At 38.2% G+C, this 12,133-nt stretch overlaps 1 protein-coding gene across 20 annotated transcripts in view; it reads right to left on the bottom strand.

Annotated features, from left to right (window-relative positions):
- The window catches only part of LOC136855727 (tight junction protein ZO-1-like), a 409,885-nt gene that overhangs the window by 383,282 nt on the left and 14,470 nt on the right, over positions 1-12,133 (bottom strand). The gene's annotated exons all lie outside the window — the stretch shown is intronic.

The raw sequence follows: 12,133 nt of genomic DNA, 5'->3' as shown, positions 1-12,133 counted from the left end.
CGATTTCTACAACTCAATTGACAAGTGTGCCACTTCCTGGTTATCAGTCCTTACCACTTCCTATTCATCAATCCTTACCACTTCCCATTTATCAATCCTTGCGGGTAAAATATTCACCGCCTTTTAACAGTCCCATCTGAAGTTTCTGTACCAGTTCGAAACTTCGCTTCTACTGCTGGGTTAATTCTCAAATTGCGTCATCCGAATTGTCGAATGTATCAACACAATTGCTTATAACGCATTCTTGAAGAGTTTAGTATAAAGGAGGGGTGAAGGGCACTCGTATAGAAAAAAAAAAAAAGCAGCAACGACTCATAAATGACAGAAAAATTATGAAGTAAAACCGACAGCCGACCCAATAATAAACAAGTAACAAAATGCTCCGAAGCTTCTTCGGCACAATCGAGTTTTCTGTACAGCGTATAATCAAGGCCACCGAAGATAGATCTATCTTTTGGTGGTCTCGGTATAATGCTGTATGAAACGCGGCCCATGAAACTTTCAGTCACGGCCCGGTGGTGGCCAGGCCTGTATCGATTATGGCTAACTTTATAACCTTCAATAAAATAAAAACTACTGAGGCTAGAGGGCTGCAATTTGGTATGTTTGATGATCGGAGGGTGGATGATCAACATACCAATTTGCAGCCCTCTAGCCTCAGTAGTTTTTAAGATCTGAGGGCGGAGAGAATAAAGTGCGGACGGACAGACAAAGTCGGCACAATAGTTTTCTTTTACAGAAAACTAAAACCAACATTTTCTTTATCCTTCTCTTTAATATCTAAATGAAAATACCAAATATTGCTACAATATGAAAGGAAACACGAAAAACGTGTAAATAAACTGGACCTCTTCTGTAAAAACGGAGGGGGGGGGGCTGCGTCCACGCAACTTTCAATTCCTTCCTCGAACCGCTGCCTATTTCCATCCCGGCCATCACTCCCCTTCAAGTCCTCGAGGGACCCTTTCAAGGAGTGGGGCATGCTGCCTCATGCCCCGAGAGCAGCGCTAGCACCTCCCTCCTGGGGCTGCTCGTCTTACATGACTTGCTGCCCACTCCACTCCACTCCGCCAAGTGCCAACGACGTACTGAATTGAACACACATACGAGATCAAACATCACACCCCTTCTCCTATTTCTCTCACTTCCTCTAACGGTGTAAAATGATTATATGCTGTGGAGCCCTGTCTCTTTGCTTTAGAGCAAAACCCGGTTGCGTTGGGAAATTCTCTCTCTCTCTCTCTCTCTCTCTCTCTCTCTCTCTCTCTCTCTCTCTCTCTCTCTCTCTCTCTCTCTCGTTCATCAGTTTAAAACTGTTTAATCTTATGGCAGCAAAATAACTGCCTCTTTCTCTCTCTCTCTCTCATCAGTTTAAAACTTTGCTAAATCTTATGGCAGCAAAATAACCGCCTCTCTCTCTCTCTCTCTCTCATCAGTTTAAAACTTCGCCAAATCTTATGGCAGCAAAATAACCGCCTCTCTCTCTCTCTCTTCAGTTTAAAGTTTTGCTAAATCTTCTGGCACCAAAATAACCGTCTCTCTCTCTCTCTCTCTCTCTCTCTCTCTCTCTCTCTCTCTCTCTCTCTCTCTCTCTCATCAGTTTAAAACTTCGCCAAATCTTATGGCAGCAAAATAACCGCCTCTCTCTCTCTCTCTCTCTCTCATCAGTTTAAAACTTCGCCAAATCTTATGGCAGCAAAATAACCGCCTCTCTCTCTCTCTCTCTCTCTCTTTCAGTTTAAAGTTTTGCTAAATCTTCTGGCACCAAAATAACTGTCTCTCTCTCTCTCTCTCTCTCTCTCTCTCTCTCTCTCTCTCTCTCTCTCTCTCTCTCTCTCTCTCTCATCAGTTTAAAACTTTGCTAAATCTTATGGCAGCAAAATAACCCGGCCCTTCTCTCTCTCTCTCTCTCTCTCTCTCTCTCTCTCTCTCTCTCTCTCTCATCAGTTTAAAACTTTGCTAAATCTTATGGCAGCAAAATAACCCCCTTCTCTCTCTCTCTCTCTCTCTCTCTCTCTCTCTCTCTCTCTCTCTCTCTCTCTCTCTCTCTCTCTCTCTCTCTCTCTCTCCACGTTATCACTTGCATACAAAGGGATTTTAAATAATAAAATATTTACACTACAAGATAACATATAAAACTGTCCAAACACCTACCCAAATTGATATGGTATTACACCCAACCCTTGTACTGATCTCAGTGACGGAAACTTGTTTTCTCCCACTGACTATTCCTCAACAGCAGTTGTAAATTGCACTACCACTTTCAGCAGCTGATTGAAATAAGTACTTTTTTATAATTAAGTACTTTTCTCTTATTTAGTAGAACAGACTATAAAAATTAATATATGCTATTATGTTTCTGAATTTAAAGTACTATATTCAACAGGGGAAGACCTACACAGCATTTATGTCATTTATGTAACAAAATTCTAGCCAGGAACCTTCACAAGCGCCAAATTCTTCTAATTTCTATTTCATGAAGAGAACAATAAGAGTTACAGAAGCGTATCAGGGCTCGCCATCTCTCTTTCACGAGTTCACGGATTAACTGTTAAAAGCCAGACTTTGTTATGTAAGAGACAATGCTCCGGCAAAGGCTATCAGTAGAGGAGCATTGTACTCCGGTTGTACAAAAACTTCAAGGTAATGCAAAGCTCAATTAACAGTTAAAATCTCTCTCATAACTTCAACCACGGCCGCCCACAAAACACCTTTCACCCCAGTCCATTAAGGCAGGTTGATCAATCATTAGGAAAAAAAAGACATTATAAACCAGCTCACACAAGAAATATCTGTTCATAGAAGCTTCTAAGAAACCTACAGCAAATGAAATTACTGAGTAGCTTCTTAGATCCATTCCTATAACAAAATTTCTGAGTAGCTTCTTAGATCCATTCTTACACGTCCAAAAACTATTATGAATGGATCAGAGGGACGTATACGCAGAACTGGGCTCCGTGGCCTTCATGAAAAATGGTGCCTTCCTGGTATTCTCTCTAAGGCCTTACTTTGTCCCCTGAGCAGTCTATAGGCAGAGCCTTACTAAGGCTGGCTTTTTGGTGACTGAGGATGAGAGTGCTGCTGCATGCAACTCTTTCCTTTTTGTGTTCACTGGTGATCTTTATCCTCATTCTAGCTGAAGACCTAGCAGGTGAACTTAACAAAGGACGACGTACCCTCTACATGAAGTTCTGTTTCCTTTTATATTGCGTATAAGGGTGTTTGTGTAACCTACTTAATACTGAACAATTTCTTCTTTGGGGTCTCTTTACGAAGTTCTGTTCCTCATTATAATGAGTGCAGGGTGTTTATGCATCCCACTTAATATGGAACAATTTCCTCTTTAGGGTCTAACAGGCTCCTAAGGGAATTGTATCACAATTTTCTGAACTCCTTTTTCCATAAACTTTGCTGTTGTCTCCCCATCATGGCCACTAACTTTATTTCACAAGCCCTCTGATGCTTGGCTTTGGACTCATGCTACTGACCTACAAGGAAAACAGTTTCTCATCTACTCCAAGTGATGCGTAAGTCATTTGTTACCTCAATCCTTCTCTAAGAAGGCAGTCACTCTGCCTTCTTAGCCAACATCATGAAGTCAACAAAATTAGATTAATCCAACTTACTTGTACTTTGTACATCCATTTCAAACTGTATGTAGTATAATGAGGTTAACGTCTTTCATTAAATTTGTATTTTCCGTAGATTTTGTGTTTGGCCCATCAGGGTAAGTTTTTGTTAGTTTTGTCCAGTTTTTTTTGTGTATGTCTCTTAAAGGCTGGACTTGGGATCTTTTCCTCCCCTCAAAGGGTAGTTGTAGTTTAATAGATACGTCACCCATGTACGTGTCTTTATCTTTTCATGTTTGACTGTGCTTCGGCTGTTCGTCGCCCGGGGACCTTCTGAGTGATAAGACCTCAGTGGACGGCTCCCTTTAGAGAGGTTTTCAGCACCCATATTCTCTGACGGCTTGTGGCAGGTTGCTGAAATATTCTGAAGACGCCCTCGACGTTCTGACGCTGGTAGCATCTTCAAGGTGTTGTTCCTTGCCACCTCCTATGCCTCCTACTTGGTGGCACTTTGCTGAGATCTATCGTAGGAGACGACACTTCGCTGCGTGGTGGATTATCAGAACTACGTTTGATTAATGTCAATGCAGTGATTGTTTTTCTTTTATAATCCCAAATGTGTGTTATTCGATTTTCAAGTTTGTGAATCAATTAGGTTTAAGATTTAATTTCTTTCTCTGTCTCTTACCATCGCACCGACCCGTGCGTATGTGGTGTCTGTCTCCAGCTAATTCCTTTCTCTTTTACTTCAGTGTGCTAGTTAGCTAGGCAAATGTGTTTTTGGAATTGTAATTGTGAGTTTTTTTTCCTTCGCTAAAGTGCAGTTTTCAAGGGATTTCTTTATAATTTTAAGATATTAGTTGCAATAAATAATTAAGTGTTCGTTTAGTGCCTGTATCCTTCTCTTTGAGGAAATAATTTGAATTGTTTTTGTTCTGGTATGGGTCCTACTCATTATCATAGCGGTAAGGGATTTAAGGTGGATCGAAGAATCTCTGAACTCGTCACCATCTCTTAGGGTTCGTTACAGTAACATATATCACTCAATTCTTGTTGAAGTCCTCATCTGATTGCATGATACCCATAACAGGAGTGACTTTCATTGGTGTGCTGTACACTGGGCAAACTACTCATCTCATATTAGGGTTGACTTTACACTGTGGGAAATGGCAACAGGTTTGGTGCAATCTGAGGAGTTAGTTTCCAGTCATGGACTGCATCTTGCAACATCCCTGTCTACTCATGCTATGCACAAACATGACCTTACTCACTTCGTTGCCCCCTTTCTATCTCCTGTTGCATGGAACACAACGTTCCAACACAACGTATCCTGTCCATTTATGGCTCTGATGACGTTGGATTACAGTCAGTCCCCAAGTTACAATTCTTCACTTTATGTCTTTTCATTTTATAATGGACATAGCAAGAAAACATATTCAGAAGAAACCATATTCCAACTTCTGATTTTTTTATTTTTCCAAGTAGGAGACCCTTGGTTCCGGTACATACTCTCTTGCAAATGCTGGGGAGCCAAGCAGCAGCAGCACTCCTCCTTTCTCAGCCTGCCACGCAGTCACTAGTGTGTAATACGCTCCCTTCCCTGTACGGTCTGTGTTGCTACTTTTCTTTATACCCTCCTGTAACAACGCTGTGTCTTTAAGCAACCGTCATATCTATAAAACCCCCACCTGTGTCCCCTACAACTAGTAATAAAAAGGAGGTGAGTGCCCCTGAGGAGCAACTTAAGATAAAGCAAGCGTACAGGTGCCAGTAATGCTATCAGTGTTTACCACAAAGGAACTTAGACTTAAACAAGCCACAATCTAAACCATCTTCAAGGATACGAAGTGAATTAATGGCATGCCAGTGATCCTGCATATACGCAGCACTTCTCATTTAAGAAATATTTCAACACTCCTCACTCAAGAAAATAGTAAAAAATCCACATACCAAGTGTTGTGCATTTATGTTTGTTGTCAGCAATGCATAATTCATGTTATGTATTACATATTGTATCACTTTAGAATATGATATTTATCATATATTTTTGTTCACATAAACTAATATTTTAATACATAAAATTTTCTATTTAATATATAAATGGATAATATCGTCCTTATGTCAGGAAATGTAGGACTAAAATCATTTTTAGTCACTTTGACATTCATCCTGTGGAAGGATTGTTTATATTTCTTTATATACACAGTAGTATCATTTACATAACGATTTATATATTAATAGCACCTGTATGCATTATAGCTGCTCTCTAAGCATCTTTGTATGAGTGAAGATAAAAGCCTGCTACCAGCATTACAATTCCGGTTTCGTAAAAGCCTTGGTACTTGTGATGCACTTTTGTTACAATCTACCACCTTCCAGAGTGCTCTCGATGAGAGTGCCGAGGCACACATGGTCAGTTTAGATTTTAGTGATGCCTCTGACAGTGTGAATCATGAAGCACTTATCGGCAAGCTAAGATTATTGGGAATTGGTGGATCTTTTATTAATGTTTTAAATGAATTTTTAATAAGCAAAACACAAAGGGTCTGTGCTGATGGCCAATACAGTAGCTTCACTAATGTCATTTAGGTGTTCCTCAACGTAGTGTTCTTGGACCTTTGCTATTTATAATCTATACTAGTGACGTGCCAAGGTCTGGAGAACAAACTGATTATCTGAATATAAACCTTGTTCTCAAACCTTGGACTGTGCCACAGCCATTGTACCATGGCCTTCCATGGTCTTGGGTTCGAGTTCCCTTGGTCGAGGGTAAAATCGGGCATTATTCCTCTTTTCTTCACTTTCCCATTTTTCCGAAAAGTGTGTAGAACAAGCTGACGAGATAGCAAAAGCTGCTTGGTGGATTATCAAGAAAGCACCTTCTTCTTTCCGTAATCTTTTCCTTCCAAGCTTTTTATAATTTCTAAATCCATCCTGAAGGTGACGATAAGGACAATGACGAGGGTGTTTCACTACAAGCACCTTCATACAAACATGTGGATGGTCTTCAAAATGATTATTGAAATAACTGAGAATCCAACATCGACCACTGCAACTTCCCCAGGGCCTTGGAGTTTGCTGAAGGCACTGGAGAAATTCGGCAGATGGTGACTGTGAAGCAGAACCATTATTCATATCATCAGAGTACCCTCCAAATTCTTCAGATCCCAAAACCCCATGCACCCAAGCCCATCGCCATCCACTTCTCTGTTAACTTGTTGTTCAGCCAAGAAACGCAGGTGAGCGCTTCAGCACCTTTTGTTGGCATGAAAGGTTCATTCAACCAGGAATCTGATGTGTCTCTGTTACCCAAACCCTCTGGGAACCTAAATGCTTCCTCTGACCAGTTCACCACATCATGAGGTAAAGGCGGGGCAGGACCTCAATCATACAGTGGTGTTGGAGAAGGGGAAGAAGAAGAAGGATTTGAAAACCACCTTGCAAGTTTTTAAAAGTCAGGACAATGTACGCAGTTTCAGCACCACACACAGGAAAGCAAGAGAGAAAGTTTTGTTTTTATTTTATACGTGTATTCCTTATTGTGTGTGGGAAATATAGGACAAACCCATGATACATGGTTGTGTACTGTCTATACAATATATCTATCACATATCGTGTGTTGGAAAAGAGAAGAATAAATAGGTTTATTTTTCGTGTACAAAGTGCGTTTATGAAGTATGCTTAGTTGCAAATATGGGAAAATACGGTAGGTAATTGCCTTTTGCATGAAGTTTTCATTGTTTTAGGTTATGCGATATTGACAAGGTAGGGGGAGTAATGGTACGAAGTTGACATTTTACATTTGTAGTGCTATTTTATCATATCCTGACATTGCTATTACCCCACAGGCCCTTGGATGTATTATTTAGGATATGAGAGAGATTACTGTTTTATCATTATTATTTTCTTGATGTTTAATCGGACCACTGAGCTTCAAAGTAAAGAGAAACAAAATACCTTCCATCCTGCTGTCCATAGAAAGTAATGCATCTAATTAAACTACTGAATATGAAATCAAAGAAGTTCAACAAACTTTTGGATTAGGAAAAAATTTAAAACCATGGAAAAATCAGCCATCTTGTGTCATTCCCAGTAAGAAATGGTTTTACCGACACTGGAGTAAGTTCAGAAAATTTTTAGAACTATAAGTATGACTGGTAAAGTAGCAGTTACAGCCCCATAATACTAAATTACTTGATTCTACCCGTGTTTATTAAAAGACAAAGAATTTTCTCTAACTATTAAATGTAACTACAAAACAAAAATTTACGGAATTACAAAAATCACGTCACTGAGCTCAACAAATCAGTACGGTGATCTTGTCATTCCCGTACAAAAGAAGTTTCACAACTGATTGGATGGTGATTGCTGGATGGTACGTTAAGAATACGTATATCAAAAAGCATGTCTTCAAGGCTTGACACAGTAGGCAGTTTCCACAGGGTCAAGTACTTAGTCAGTTATAAATGATTTGTTTAACCAGACCTCTGATCTCTTTTAGGGTTCTTCTTGGGCTGGGAGGGTCAAGTACTTGACACAACTTGATTTAATTAAAGTCTATTACCAGATTAAGAGGGCAGTTTTGATATCTTGCAAATACAGCACTATGAATTAGTTTCATTCAGAAGAATAATTTTTCATGGTGTCACACAGTCTGCAAGTTACGTGAAAAACACCTGTTTTGTCAGTTGAACATTACCAACACTCAAAAACTAATATCAAGATTAACCCACAGAAATAAATGTACAGGTAAGTGTGTCTAAAGTAAATTAGATTGCCTAGAACATCACATTAGTTGAAGTATAATACAATAAGTAACTATGTAAACAAGGTTGCCAATTTTCCAAATTGAAAACCATTGACAATGACGAGAATTATCAAAACATATAAACTCAAAAGCAATTTTATTCCTGTCCTAAACCACAAAAATCTTTATTATTATTATTATTATTATTATTATTATTATTATTATTATTATTATTATTATTATTATTATTATTATTATTCAGACGATAAACCCCTATTCATATGGAACAACCTACAGTGGCCGACGACTTGAAATTTAAGCTTCCAAAGAACACGGTGTTCATTTGAAAAAAATTACAGGAGACAAAGAAAGAAGTGATCAGTTAGAAAAGAAAAATATGTAAATTAATAAATTAATACATAAACTGATAAAAATGTAATTAAATTTGTAAAATACAAGGCAAATTGTTTTAAGGTAGTAATGCATTCATGAGTAACTGGCGAAGGTTATAACAAAATAATTTATGCACCAACTGCAAGGAATACATAAATGAGTTTAATACTCAAGTACTTATAAGACAAATATTAAAGAAAATACACAAGTTTCCCTAACTTGAGTTACCAAGCTAACCTGTTAAAATCATCGTTCAATGCTTCTATGATAGAAGCAAGAGCATACCTATCACGAAAACACTTTGGTTACCTTAATTCTATAGCAAAGACTTCCATCATATTCAGTTAAACATACGTAGAATCAAAGCCTTCAAATCCTTTTTAACCCTTAGGGGACGGGCTAATTATATATCATGCACACCCCCCAACTGGGCAAACTTGAAGGTTGGCCAATTTAAAAAAACACATCAATGGAAAGATGAAGATATGGAAATGCACATGGGGTAAGAAAAAAATTCTAAAAAATTTTCCCGACCTTCCACGGGAAATTAACGTGACTATTTACAACCCTGCGTGGGGCCCCTTTTACCAAACACTCATAAATTTTATCAAGTTATACATGTCTTTTCTAATAACTTATTTTATTTTATTTTGTAAGATTATAATTACAACTCACACAATATCACAGCAAATAAGAACTAAAATCAGTAACAAATCCTGATAATATTTGTTGTAAAATATTTATGTAAATTTACTGAGATTGGGAAATGCAGTAATTTTTTTTGGACTTATACATGTTTTTTCCAATATTTCTTTGCAAAATTACAATTATAACTGACATCAAATCATAAAAGATAATAACTAAAACCAACAGCAATCCCTGCGTATATTTATGAGCAAATAAATATAAAGACATCAAGGGAGAGAGAGGAGCAGGACATTCCCCCTTCAAGTCCAGAACAATACTGAAGTCCCCAAGACACCCACAACTGAGCTGAGCTGAATTCTTTAGTTGCCACAATTCATTTGTGGGCCACTGAAGTACTGGAAACTTTTCCCCGCTCGATACAGACAAATCATATGACACGTAATATTAATACTCCTCAGAGGGGATCTGTCCACCACCCAAAACCTGTTTTAAATCCTCTACTGAGGGGATCCGTCCATTAAGGGTTAAATGGTGTTTAGTTTACTTTAGGGTTAGGTAAATAACAGATAGATCATGCTGTGCAACCAATAAACAATCAAGAGTACATGCTGACAGAGCCAAATTCAACTATTATGAATGGCACTAAGCTGTCAACTGATTTAGTTACTGTGGAACCTTGGTACCAAGGGGATGATATGTGATGTTAAACTACCTAATGACGAACTGACAGTGTAAGATATGCTTGTACATGACGTTTCAACTCATCCACAACTGTATAATATTACTACTTAGCACAGTAAGACTTGGGAAACAACAAACTAATGGAGCAACCACATAATCTGGGAATGGTGGAACTACTGTACGGGTCGCTGAAGTTAAAACTTCTTGAAACTTTGATGGTAATCAATGTCCTGTCTATCTAGATGAAGAGTTTCCAGTAGTACACTAAATATATTCTAGCCCACTTACAGAATGCTGAAAATACACAATAACAAATTCAAAATGTTTGTATGTACAGTAATAGCTATCCAAGAAAATGAGAAGATGAGGGAACTACTGTGCAATGCTAGCAGTTTTGCAGGACAACATAAACTGACTATGGTAGTAATGAACTCAACTGCCAACATGACCATCTAGGACGCATAATATACTTGTTTATTAATGAAGACCAAGTTCTGTATCAGGTTTGACACTAGATGTCAGGTAAGTGTCACATGTAAATCAGTTATTACAGTGATGAGACAGTGTTCAGGCACCACAACACCTACAAAGACTGAGCAATCCTCCCTCTATCCGAAGGTCCCTTACCCAAAATTGGGGTTCTCCCAAAATCTAATTATTTATTGCCATTCATAAAGCGCATCTCTGGTGTAACGTTCCTACAAATCCGAACAACTTTTTCCTTAGTTCAGCCAAATATCAAACAAACAAGAAACAATAAAATACACAAACAGATAAATAGAGTCAACATGGTTCATGTTAGCAGAGCAAGTGTCTTCCTGGGGAAATATCATTAACTGTACTTAAGTTCATGTTGGACATGTTAAGATGTAGCATTAATCATGGCTAGAACTTCGACAGTATGTATTCCATAGGACTTACCTATGATTGCTTGATGGTAGGGTGAGTACTGACCCTTATTTCAACCAATTACGGTTGACAAAACTAACTGAAATACTGTAGCATATATTTTAAAAACTAAATTTTTATACAAACTCATTATTTATTGTTAGCCCTTTCCATTTACCATAAGGAGTCATGGATACTTGAGTCCCTGATGAAGTAAATAAAAAGAAAACTGTACTCAGCCAGTAACCTTATGTACCAGTAGCAAACCCTCCCTTACACTTCATTTGTTCAGTTAATGAGTGGAGAGAATGACTGGGTTGGGATGTGGGGTTCAGGTTAAAAGTTATGGTTGTATAAAAAATGAAGCCAAATTCTAACTGAGATTGGATAATCTTTCTGAAACATACCATGAACTGTGAGAGAGCAACAAAAACCCGATATGCAAAAACTATGACATTTGTAAAAAAAATGTATGAATGTTGTGTTAATATGGAGAATGAGGTTGTAGAAAATGTGAAAATTTTCAGCTTCTGAAGATGATTCTGAAACTGAATTGCACAATTCAATTACTGTACTATTCAGAAAGTTATCATATACAAACATTTACTGTAATAGCTGGGCAAGGAAATTTACTCGTTCACACACACTACAACTTATCCACTTCCACACTTTGATCAATCTTAACAAACACTTAACAGAAACGTATATTTTTAAACTTTGGTTAAATTTATGGTAATGGTTTAATTCATGTACTGTATTATAGAATTTTTTCAAGGTAAAATTCAAATTAATATGGTTTAACTGCTGGCATGGAGAAATGGAGCAGGCTGTGTTCTGCCTATCAACTTCAACATGTTTTTATTATACAGGTTTTAACGGTGGAGGTCCCATCCCCGGCCGAGCGCCTCTAACCGAAAATCACCGACAACCAAAAATCGGCAGTAATAGCGCCGATAAATCGCTCAACCAGTTATCAGTGCCAAAAAACCACTTTCTGACACCAATAAACTGGTTAACGGCGCGAAAATTGCTCGCCGGTGCCGAAAATCCAGTTAACGACATCGCTAGCCGGGCGCTGTAACACCAAAACACTGTTAACCGATGCCGCCGGCAAGCAGGGACTGCCTTAATTACAATTAAATAAATTAATGATTAAAAGGTACACTGATGAGTACAGTACAGTAGTTTAATTCCTCCTTAGCCTCTA

Source organism: Macrobrachium rosenbergii, chromosome 32 (assembly GCF_040412425.1).
Source record: "Macrobrachium rosenbergii isolate ZJJX-2024 chromosome 32, ASM4041242v1, whole genome shotgun sequence".
NCBI classification, from domain to species: Eukaryota; Metazoa; Arthropoda; class Malacostraca; order Decapoda; family Palaemonidae; genus Macrobrachium; species Macrobrachium rosenbergii.
Note: the sequence above shows the minus strand (reverse complement) of the source record. Positions and strands in the feature narration are given on the sequence as shown.